This window comes from Camelus ferus, chromosome 1, assembly GCF_009834535.1.
Source record: "Camelus ferus isolate YT-003-E chromosome 1, BCGSAC_Cfer_1.0, whole genome shotgun sequence".
Classification (NCBI taxonomy): domain Eukaryota; kingdom Metazoa; phylum Chordata; class Mammalia; order Artiodactyla; family Camelidae; genus Camelus; species Camelus ferus.
Genome location: NC_045696.1, coordinates 5980722 through 5992135, shown reverse-complemented (window position 1 = coordinate 5992135; position 11414 = coordinate 5980722). Strand labels below are relative to the sequence as shown.

The following is an 11414-nucleotide window of genomic DNA, read 5'->3' as shown; positions in this document are numbered from 1 at the left end:
GACCTTCTGATGAGACCACAGACGGCGGATCATCTACTGGGTGATCCTGGATCGTGAAGCCAAGAAAGTGGCCAGGGTTGGGGATCCCATGTAGAACAGAGCAGGACAGTGAGATTTCATCACACTGCTCAGAATAGCAGGCAATTTAAAAGGTATGAATTGTTCATTTCTGGAATTTTCCATTTAATATTTTTGGACCCTCGCTTGACTGAAACCTAAGAAAGTAAAACGGCAGATGAGTGGAGATGACTGAATATAGAGAAATACCTCATTTTGTCCCTTTCAGCCTTCCAGGGACATGCAGACTTTCACCTCACCCCGGGGTGTTGGGCTCTGCACACACGTGCACACACACTCACTCACTCACTGCCGATTAAGCACTTCATGTATTTTATCTCTTTGAATCCTCATAACAACCCTATGAAGTCACTGTTATTACCCCACCGCCCATTGTACAGATAAGTAAACTGAGGCTCTGAGGGGTGAAGTCTTATCTGAGGAATCAGCTCAGGCGTGGCAGTTCCAAGCTTCTGACACAGAGCTGATATTCTTTTCTTGTCACCTCCAGGGCCCTACAGGCTCCCCACATCAACCCCAAGAAGGGTGGGCCAGGACAACCTCGTGACTACACAGACCCTGAGACTGACTTCAGTCACCACACTTTTCTGTTTACTTGTCGGGAGCTGGGTCTTTACTGTCTGCTTCAGAGGTAGGAGGGAGAGGACAGAAAGGCACTGCCGCATACACATATTTCTAAAGAGCCTTCCCATTCTCCTTATTGCAAAGTGAAAAATATGGGTGGGAATGGGCTGCCCAGCTGGCACCTTTTCCCCTGTTAGAAAAGTCTGCCCTCGCTCCAGGGAGACCCAGGTGCTCATCAGGGCTCATAAATCTTGCAATGAGCACAGGCAGGCTCAGTTCCCTGGAGCCATCCTTTGGGTGCCTGGTGCAGTGTGCAGCCTGTGCAACTGTACATGGCAACCCATGAGAGAGAGGAGACCAGCCTCGGGTGCAGTGGGCTGAAGGCAGCTTTTACTCAAGGCTGGCTTTGCCAAACCTCCTGGTGCCATGCTCAGAGGAGAGGAGGGACAAGGAGAAAGACAAGCCAGCCTACTCCCAGCAGCAGATCTGTCCAAGAGAAATGTGCCTTTTCCTAATGCCACCAACTGTGCCAGAAGTGTTTCTCCACTGGTCTGTCTCTCTGTTGCTCTCTTCTCTCTCCCTCTCATTATCTCTCTCTGTCTCCGTGTCTCTCTCTGATAGATTCTATTTAGGTTTGTTACAACAAATAAATGCTATGCTCACATAGATGGCATTTCGAAACTGAGGAGGACTTCAGAGAAACGCTTCTTTCAGATGGTGGGCCTGAACCACGCCTGGGATTGGCCAGGGACACCGTTGCCAGGGCAACGCGGCTCCAGCTTCCTGCCTGACTCCTGCATTAGGCACCACCTTCACTGCCCTCGGCGACACTGCTGGTTATTAAAGCACCTTGATTAACTCAGCTTTGGTGTAGGGGCCGTCACCGTTGCTCCAGGGATGAGCGCCCTCCACCCTCTTGCTGAGGGCAGCCCGTGAGCCACTTCTGGCCTTTCTCACATTTAGGGCTGTAAGAAATTTATCTCCAAAGGGTTCTCAGTGGGACTCTTCCTTTGCCTTCCACAAGGCAAAAGGTTCCCTTTACCTCGCTGAGGCACATCGGGTTGTGTAAATACTCATGTCTTTGAGAAGAAAACCAGTCCACCGTGGGATGCGTCTCACCCACAGCGCGGTTACAGCCAGGGGTCCCAGTGCTGGGAGACAGCGACTGGGGCGGGTGCAGCCCTGCTTTCTGGACCTCTCCCAGGAAGGAGGGATGGAGGAGAGGGAAGGGAGGGAGGGACAGGGGAGGCCGTGGACCCAGGCCAGGCAGAGGGGATCCTTACCTGGATCCAGGAAGATGAATGGGAAAAAATGACATTTTTATTTTCACTAGCCTCTAACTGAAATTCATCATTTCCTCCCAATAGGCATGCAGACAACCACCACAGTATGCTTGTCCTCGCTGCGTTCCTGACAACATGACGAACCACAGGTTCACAGGTTGCTCCCTCCCATGTTACCTTTACTGCAGACGTCACGACACATCACTTCTGCCGACCGCTACTTCAGAATCACCCCAGGTGTGAGTCCCCATGGGTCCCATTATGATACAGAGTATATGTTGCTCTATAATTCATTTGTTTGACAATTTTATCTTAATATAATTGATTTCCTTTATAACCTATGTGTTTTATTCCATACACTTAAAAACCTTATTCTGAAGGGTGGTCTACTGGTTTCACAGACTGCCAAAGAGGTCCAGGGCATAAATGGTTCAGGACCGCAGAGAGGAAAATATTCTACCACTAATGTTGTCTGCAATTATCAGTGTTTTTGCCCCTCTTGGAGTCAGTCAGTGGCACCTTGCTAAGAAAGGTACTTGGCTGTATCCATCTCTCATTCAATAGGTTGATTTATCAATACATACAAAATTCTGGATTTATACACACATAAGGTATGGAGGGGGGATTATGTGCAAAGAAAATTAAGGATCTTATTTATTTACCTCTTTTTTTTTTAACCATTCTAGCCCATCAAAGTCATTCCAAAACGACACACACAAACGAGAGCTGATAAAGTTGACCAAAACTTTCTCGTGGGGAAAAATATATTTAAAACATTAAAACCCAAGGCAAAGGGAAGGGGGAGAAGGTACAGCTCAGTGGTAGAATGCGTGCCTAGCAAGCACAAGGTCCTGGGTTCAGTCCCCAGCGCCTCCATTAAAGATAAATAAATAAATAAATAAATCCTAATTCCCCGCCCCCCAAAACGTATACAGTATTGTATGTCAATTATATCTCAATAAAACTGGAAGAAAAAAAATTTTTTTAAGATGCAAGAAAATTAAAGTTTTTAAAAAAAGATTCAAGGCAGGGAGGTAATAACACAAAACTCACTATAGACCACAGAAGCTTTTCTTATTTAAAAGCTAATCCTGTTTCAATTAATTCTACCAAAGTAAAGACTCTGAAGCAGGATGCTCTCCAAGGCAAAACGAGCACGCACAGCCTCTGACCTTCGTGCCTCTGGCTCTTCCCGTCTTCATACAGCTGCTTCCTGGTGGGATTCACACCCAGATCAGTCTGAGTGGGGCACACGCTCCAACCATCCTGCCTGCCCGGGCCATTGTTCGGGGGGGAGGGAAACAGGCATCAGGGAGTTAAAGGAGTTTGGCCAGACCCGCCTTAGGTCATTTCGGAAACCCTCTGTGTAGCTCCCGCCCTGCCCATTAACGAGAGGACATGAACTGGAACTGTCAGAGTCTAAAAGGAAACGCTTCTCTCCCTGACTTCGCTTGCTTACTCTTCATCCTTCAAAGGACAGCTGTTGTGCAGAGACCAACCCGCATCAGATAAAAAGCACAGGAGCCCCATCTAATCCAGCATCTCTCCTTGGGCAGCAACTTAATAGCCACCTGACTCAACAAGTCCATCATTACGAGCAAGACTGCTACTCAGCACGGACACCACCCTCGGTCGTTAGTTCTAAGAGCTGCGTGATGACCGGGGAGTCTGCGGCCCCGCGGGACTTGGTCTGAGCTACCACTTCATCCTGATGACGGAAAAGCAGGAACGTGGAGGCTCGGTGACTGGCCCCCGGCCCAGCAGGATAATCAATGGCAAGATCTGAATTCAACTGCAAATCCCTTCTCCCAAGCGAGGGCTGTGGCAACCCCTGCTTTGCCTTTGCAACCAACACTATAGATACATAATTTCCATACAATACAATGCATCTAGTTTTTCATTTTACTTTTTATTGATGGCTTACAATGTTGTGTTAATTTCTGGTGTACAGCATAGGGGTTCAGTTATACAGATATATATTCTTTTTCATATTCGTTTTTGTTATAGGCTATTACAATTTATTGAATATAGTTCCCCATGCCAAACAGTAGGACCTTGCTGTTTATCTGTTTTATATATAGTAGTTAGTCAAATACATCTATCTTGTTTGTACTGTTCAATGAGGTTTGACAGATGTAAACAGTCATGTAATCAACACAACAATAAATATATGGACCGGCCCCAACACCCCTCAGAATTTTTCTCATATGCTTTTGCAGCCAATCCCACTTCCAGCCCCTGGCAACAGCTGAATGGATCTCTGACACTGAGTTTGACTTCCCTTTTCTAGAACTTCCTATGAATGGAATCCAATATAAATTTCTTATAAATGGAAGCAGGAGGCAATGTCTGCTGAGCGTTGACAATTTCCTGGGTTCTGGGGAGGTCAGAGGATATTTACATCCATGCCATTTGAAGGCACTTCTCCGTCCTAAATGGTGCGCCTTCCCACGGTGGCAGTTGGAAGAAACTGGTTGAAACAGGAAGGAAGAAGCACTGTACCAAGTCTCCCGCCCACCACTCCCCACACCTCCCTGCACCTGGCCCTTTCTCGGTCTGGTTGCCATGGCACATTGCCCCACATCATCTTTATAGGTGACACGACATGTTGCCTTCTGTCCCCAGTGTGGCTCTGGTCAGCTTCTTTCATTCGTCTCTTCTCATCCGCACCCCTTCCAGGGCCCTGCATCCTTCCAGCCTCTCCATCCTGTCTCTGATGTCCACGCACCATATCCACCACTGGCTCCTCCACAGGCCCTGGCACTTTGCTCATTGTTTAAATTCCTTCCTTCCTCTGAACACACCAGCATTTCAGTAATGACAGAATGTTGGCCTTGGGGTGTTTTCTTGGCCTCTTGGGCCCCCTGGACTCTCCTTAGGGCATGTTTTCATTAGCGAGGCACAAGCCGGTGCCCTTCTTCTCTCCCTCCCAGTGGGTTTGGATGAAAACCTGGGGGGCTGCTCAGAAAGAAAATTTTACAGAAGAACACCTGCTTCCTGGCGCAGACAGGTGTTGCTGATCCGGCCTCCCTCTGTCAGATGAGACGGGCCCATCTCTCAGAGCCTCAGTTTCCTCTTCAGAAACCTGGGCTCAGAGTGGTGAGGGGAGCCCTCCTCACCTGGCCTCCCATGGAGCCACAGAGCTCGGTATGTGTTCACTGTTGTTGGCACGCAGCTCGCAGTCCCGGGGTGTGTGAATGAACAAAAACACTGAGAGCCACAACCGGCCAAGCCCTCCTTAGGGTTCACTTTGTAAAAGCCTCGTCTCAGGTAAATAAAACCACGTCCTTTGTTTCCGAGCTGCCTTCGGCAGAATGGTCCCCAAAGATGTCACATCCTAACCCCGAAACCCGTGAATATGTTGTGCTGCACGGCAAAAGGCACACTTCAGGGGTAATTAAGTCTCACACTTTAAAATAGAGAGATTATTCTAGATTATCCAGGTGAGCCCAGGCTAACTGCAGGAGCCCTTGAGAGCAGAGAACTTTGGCTGGCTGGAAGCAGAGGAGACAAGCAGCCAATGGCGAGTCAGAGAGATTCCAACAATGAGAAGGCTTTGTCCTGGCTTTCCTGTCTCTGAGATGCAGGGACCATGTCCAAGGAGCAGAGAGAGGCCTCTAGGAGCTCAGGGCGGCCCCCAGCTGACAGCCACAAGGAAACGGGACCCCAGTCCTACAACCGCAGGGAACTGGGATCTGCTCACAACCTGGAAGAGCTTGGAAATGGGTTTTCTGAGCCTCCCCATGACAACCCTTCAGGTCAACACCTTGATGTCAGCCCGGGAGACCCGAGGCAGGGAAATGGGCTGAGCCGCCCTGGCCTCCCGACCCCAGACCTGCACGTGGTCAGAGCGGTAAGTCCCTTCACTCCCCGCTGATCTCTCCGCGGCCCCAGTGCGTCAGAGTCAAGTCCAGCCTCCGCAGCACCACGAGGCCCGTTGCCTCTGTCTCTTGGCCACGCGCTCATCTGCCACCTTCTCCTCCAGCTGACCAGTCTCCACGCTGTGCTGGTGATCTCCAGGCACATCCCTCCCTCAGACCCCTTCACCCTGAATGCACTTGCCCGGCATTGCCTCTTCCCTCACCTCCACGGGGACTTTGTTCAAATGTCACTTCTCAATAAGACCTGCCTGTATTTTCACTTATTCATTTTATTTATCATCTGGCTTTTCTACTAGACCAATGGTTCTAGCTGGAGATGGTGTCCCCTCCAACCCTGGGGACAGTTGGCACTGTCCAGAAACATTTTTGATTGTCACGAATGACTGGAGATGCTACAGGCATCTGGGTAGAGGCCAGGGATGTTGCTAAACATTCTATGATCCTCAGGTCAGATCCACAGCAAAGAATGATTTGGCCCAAAATATCAGTAAGTCTGAAATGGAGAAATCCCATCTTAAACTAGAAACTCCATGAGGACAGCAATTTCCTTGTCACTACTGTGTCTCAGAGCCTCGGACAGAGGCTGGCAGGAGCAGGTGCTCTGTGGACTGCGCTGGAGTGAGTGAACACGTGGAAGATGGTTCTGTAGGACCCGGGAAGTGCTTGCCCATCCATAGCCGGCTGGTCACTGGTCATCCATCATTGTTCCTCCCTTTCCCAAAGCTGGAAAAAACTCAGCTTTCCCTTTTCTGCATTCCCTGCCTGGGGTCCACAGGGGCCCCTCATCACTGTGCCTGGGCCCACACCCTCGCCTCCACCCTCCCCCAGCCATCTCCATCCTCCCAACCAGGAAGCTATGGGGGCCGCTGGGATCCCAGCTGCAGGAAGTGGAACAAAGGAACCAAAGCAGGCCCTTCCTCTGTCTTCCAAAAAGCGTCCTCTCCCATTCCTTTCTGGCTTACCTGGGCTTCACATTCAAGAATTCAGGGATGGAGGGAATCAGACCCCTCTCCCGGGGGGAGACCAGTGCTAACAGTCTGCTCCCTCTGCTGGGGGATGGCCAGGGTCAGCGCAGCCTGATTCTCAGCAGCTGCTTTCACAAAGTAAGTGAGTGGAGAGGCCCAGGAGTCTTGTAAACAAAGCCACAGTCGCTGGGGAAGCCTGCTGAGCTGAAAACCACAGGAAGAAAGAGAAGAGATTTAAGCGATAGGTCTCCAATAAGGCTTTCTCCCAGAACCTAATGTTCTGGAAAAACCTTCCTAATTAGTCATTAATTGGTACATTATCAGCACCGTGTGCCAAGGATTAAGTGGGTAATTTCCATTATTTCTCAAGAGCAAGGTAATGCGTCTAACCAGCCAGGCAAATAGCCCCTTCGCTCCTGTCCCAGCCGCCGAGGCCAGCCCTCCGCCAGCTTCGCAGAACCAATACCCATCTCCATCTTTGAGGCAAACTCCTGAGACTTCTGTCTCCCCAGCCACATGGAGAAGCATTTCTACCATTTAGACTGATCTTCGTTTCCCACTGTTGGGTATATACACTTTTTTGAGAATGGATTTTTCCTCTTAAAGGACAGCCCGGGGAGTCTCATTCTACCGGGGAACTTCGTGTTTCCAACCTCTTGGTCATTCAAGGAGAACACTGCAGGTAATTTTAGCATCACTAATTGGCTCTGCTAAAGAAACTTATTTTAAATGAGTATGATTCAGCTCTTAATCATAGCATTTTATTATACTGTCGGTACAAAAAAAAAAAAAAAACCTAGACTTTATCCTGCACTAAAAAAATATAATTAAGTCATCTTAAAGTTTGGTCACTCTCTATCGGTCAAAACTTTCTATATTTCCATATTATCCAGAGGTTTTATGGCCAAGGGTCCCCTTCTATAAGGGGAGGTCCCCAGGTCTCCTGGATCTGCTGGGACCGCAGGGATGGGGCAGCCCCTCCTCCGCAGGCAGGGAGGAGAGGACCTTCTCAGAAGGAGAAGCAAAGAGGAGCTGAGTGAGGGTGGGGCGATAAGCGGGGCGCACGGAGCACTCCTGCCGGGCAGGAGCGCAAGGCAGAGGCAGTGCATCCCCCGGACTGCTGCATCTGGCCGGCCCGCCGGTGGGGGAGGGGCCGGAACCTGGTGGATGGGGACCGTGTAGGGAATTAGAGAGCATCCAAGGCGTCTTCAGATGGGAACAGAAAGCCCTCCTCCTTCTCTCTCTTCTCTCAGAAACAGAGACACCGAGGAGGGAAGACACGTGCCCCAGGGCCCGGAGGAGGAACGCGGGACATGCGCAAGCCAGCACTGCGATGGAGACGCATGCGCCATGAGTCTGCAGGACCAGCAAAGGACCCGGTGCGTTAAAACCTTGACGCTGCTAGCAAGGGAGTGTCTCGGGATCTCCCCGGACGTGGTCCCTCCCCCATCTTTTTCTTCTTTTTTCTCTGCTCCTCTAATTTGGGTTGTCACTCACTCTTAGAAGAACTCCCACATCCCCTGTGGGCCAGGTTTACCGCAACTGTTCTGCTCTGCACCCTCCTCCCCGCCTTTATTTTTGGAAGAGTCTGGGCACCAGCAGGCCCCTTGCAGTGCCTCCGAGGTGTTCTCAGTGCCTCGCACGTGACAAACACACCATAAATGTCAACGAGTTTCCCTTGAGTGGTCCAGGAGATGGCCCTTTGCAGACTGCAACAAAAGGTCAAAGCGGTCTGCCGGGGGCGCACATGACAGAGAACCCGGGTCGGGGGAGGCCCCTCCTTCCTAGACGCCTGCGTTCTGGGTACCTTGCCAGTGGGCCGCCCCTAGCTCTTAAGACAGCCCCCCGGTTTAGCCCCCAAAAGGTTTAAATGTTAGAAATCCGAAAGTCAGTGAGTGGCTGTCCATAGCCTGCCATTTGGGATCAGCCTGTCAGAGAAACCAAGTAACGGGTTTAAACAGCATGAAAGGAGGCTTCCTTCTTCTGTAAAGACTGGCAGAAGCAGCCCAGCTTCACTCCACCAAGTCCCTCCTGTCCTTCTACTGGCCGCCCCTACAGTTAGGCCCTTGTCTCCTGGCCCCGATGGTGCCCTAGCCACCGCATCTGTGTCCCAAGCCTCAGGAAGGTTCCAGGCGTCTCAGCCAGACTCGCTGTCACCCCATTGGCCAGAATCAGTCACGTGTCTTCCCTGAGCTGCAAGGTGGCCGTGGGCCCAGCTGAAAATTCTATTCTTTGAAAGAGATCTGGGGGAAACCGTAAATTCCACCTCGCATATTATGGTGCAGGTAAATGGTAGTTCTTTTTCCAGAAAACAAAAATACCTCCACTTACAGTTTCTACAAGCATCTCCCCTCACGGGTCCAGGGAACACAGCGGGAAGACGACAACCAGCACAAGAGCGAGTCCAGGTGGGGGTGCTGATGTGGGCGCCACGTCCCAGCATCCCCCTCCCCAGGGCTGAGAGTAAGATACTTTCTATTCCAGTATTTGCATTTCTCCAGTGTGACAGTGAAACACAGAACCAAATGCAGACTTACTTTTAACTGGACTCTTGAGATACGTTTTGTCTTCCGGGAGGCGGGGAAGTGGGCAGGAGTTGTCCTGTTGACTTGAGCACAGAGAACAGGCTTTGGGAAGCACCTTCATCCAGGAGTCAGTGCCCTGTGCTCGCCCTGAACCCCGTGGCAGGCCTCGTCCACATCCACTGATCAAGCCCAGAATGCATTGCCCATTTAATTTCCTTTGCTTCAGAGAAAGTATCTAGATTGTAAGATTCCAAAGCCCTGAATGTCTTTTGTGTTTTCAACTCCTTTACAAGATGTGACTCAGTATTGATTGAAATAATGTAGGTTACAAGAATCAGATATGTGAGGTTGTCCTCGGAATTTAAAGGTACATTATTAACCAAGATTATTCATTGAAAATCCTCCAAGTAGAAAACATTGTCCTTATAAGTTTCACACACCATGGAATTATTTTTAAGCCACAGAATAATAGTATTATATTTATTATGAAAATTTGCTGAATATGGAACGATTCAAGTTATAACAAAGAAAACTCAGAAAGCGCAAATGATCAAAAGCTTAGAGATAACTGAAGAAAAAACTTTGAATTTGTAGTCCAGGCAGCTTTTCATCAGCCCAGTTGTGTCCCAGAAATGCAGCGCGACGCAGAATGTTATCAAGCAGGGGCTCTCAGAGGCGCTTCTTTTCACCTTTGGTTTTCTTTTAAACCCTCAAGTACAATCTCAGTACTCTCACCCAGTGCCTTTACTTTTCTGTTTGTATTAAAGAGCAGGGATGTTTTGCTGGGACACCGCTCTCATTTCTGATCCAACAGGAGTGGATCAACCAAAGTTAGAGCCTTGGTTAATGAAAAACTTCATTAGGAGGGGAAAAAAGATCTAAGTAGAGCAAATTCCCATATGTTTACCATAAAAGTAACCTAGACTCCACCTTGGAGCATATACATACACAGACTGTTCATTGTGTGTATTGACATTGGTTTTATTAAAAAAGCTTTTGCAAACATATCCCATTAAACCTTAATCGCTACCTTTATCATTTACTCAAACAACATATGAAAGGACTGGGGCTCATTCATCACTGAAGTAGTCACGTTATTACTGTGGCTCAGGGACGGGGGGTGACGCAATGCACAAGGTTCCCAGCCCTCGCGGTTTATGGGACGGTTAGAGAACGTCGCTGTGGGGAGAGTTATCCTCGCATGACTACAAAGCATCCTTTAAAGACTGTCTAGAAACATCAACTCATTAAATATCTCTGCGTGTGAGTCTGTGTACACATGTTTTCAGTTTCCTGAGTCAAGTTTGTTTAAGAGTATCTTAAGTTCTGACTGAGTTTCTTTAGGTCCAAAGTTGAATTTCAACTTTGAATCTGGGCTGAAATGGGAAACTTTCATTAGGATTGAAACTTATGCCCAGTACAACCCCTGGAAGTCCCTAAGAACCACAGATGTTAGGACAGAGATTGAACTGATTTCCGTGGGGATTCCTGTGTGCTTGTGGGCTGTGCTAGGCCCAGCATCCACCAGTAAAGTCAGGTGAATTCTGTGAGGTTGGATACCTTGTCTTCTTTTTACCACGAGAGCACAGAAGTTCCGGGAGCGTTGCCTGGGAATGGAGTCAGGTGGCTGACCTTCAGGCCTTTGAACTGTCCTTGCTAGCAGTGTGACAGTCCCTGTGGATCCTGTGATCCATCCTGTCCTCAAATTTCCCATTAGGACGTCAGCTCCAGGACACCTGGAAACTCCTGTGGTCAGAATTTCTCTGAAGACACCACACCAGTCACTCTTGTCATTTTCATCTGCCTCATGAGGGCAGAACGTGTTTTGGAAGGCCCGTTAGGACCTTCTCAGCAAAGCCCCCCAAAACCACGGTGATGCTGGAAAATGGCAAGTCACCTGTTCCCACAGGAATTATGGAATTTTCAGTCTGGAAAAGACACCAGAGAGACGAGCTCCTCTTTCCATTTGAAAAGCTCTGTCAGCATCAGGTGATGTCATCCATGGAATCAGGGCATGAAACACTGAACGCAGAACTGTGCTGGTGGAAGAGGAGAGAGGACATGCGGGTGAACCCCGCGCTCACCTGTGCGGGCACCCGAGGCCTCTCCACCGAGCTC

The 11414-nt window shown here is 49.3% G+C and overlaps 1 long non-coding RNA gene across 1 annotated transcript; it reads right to left on the bottom strand.

Moving 5' to 3' along the window:
- Positions 1–724: 724 nt before the first annotated feature.
- Positions 725–7957, bottom strand: LOC116664931. Its single transcript, XR_004321594.1, has 3 exons — positions 7947–7957; positions 3088–3092; positions 725–809 (listed from the first exon to the last, which is right to left on the bottom strand). It is a non-coding gene; the product is annotated as an uncharacterized LOC116664931 (long non-coding RNA).
- Between the last annotated feature and the right edge of the window lie 3457 nt (positions 7958–11414).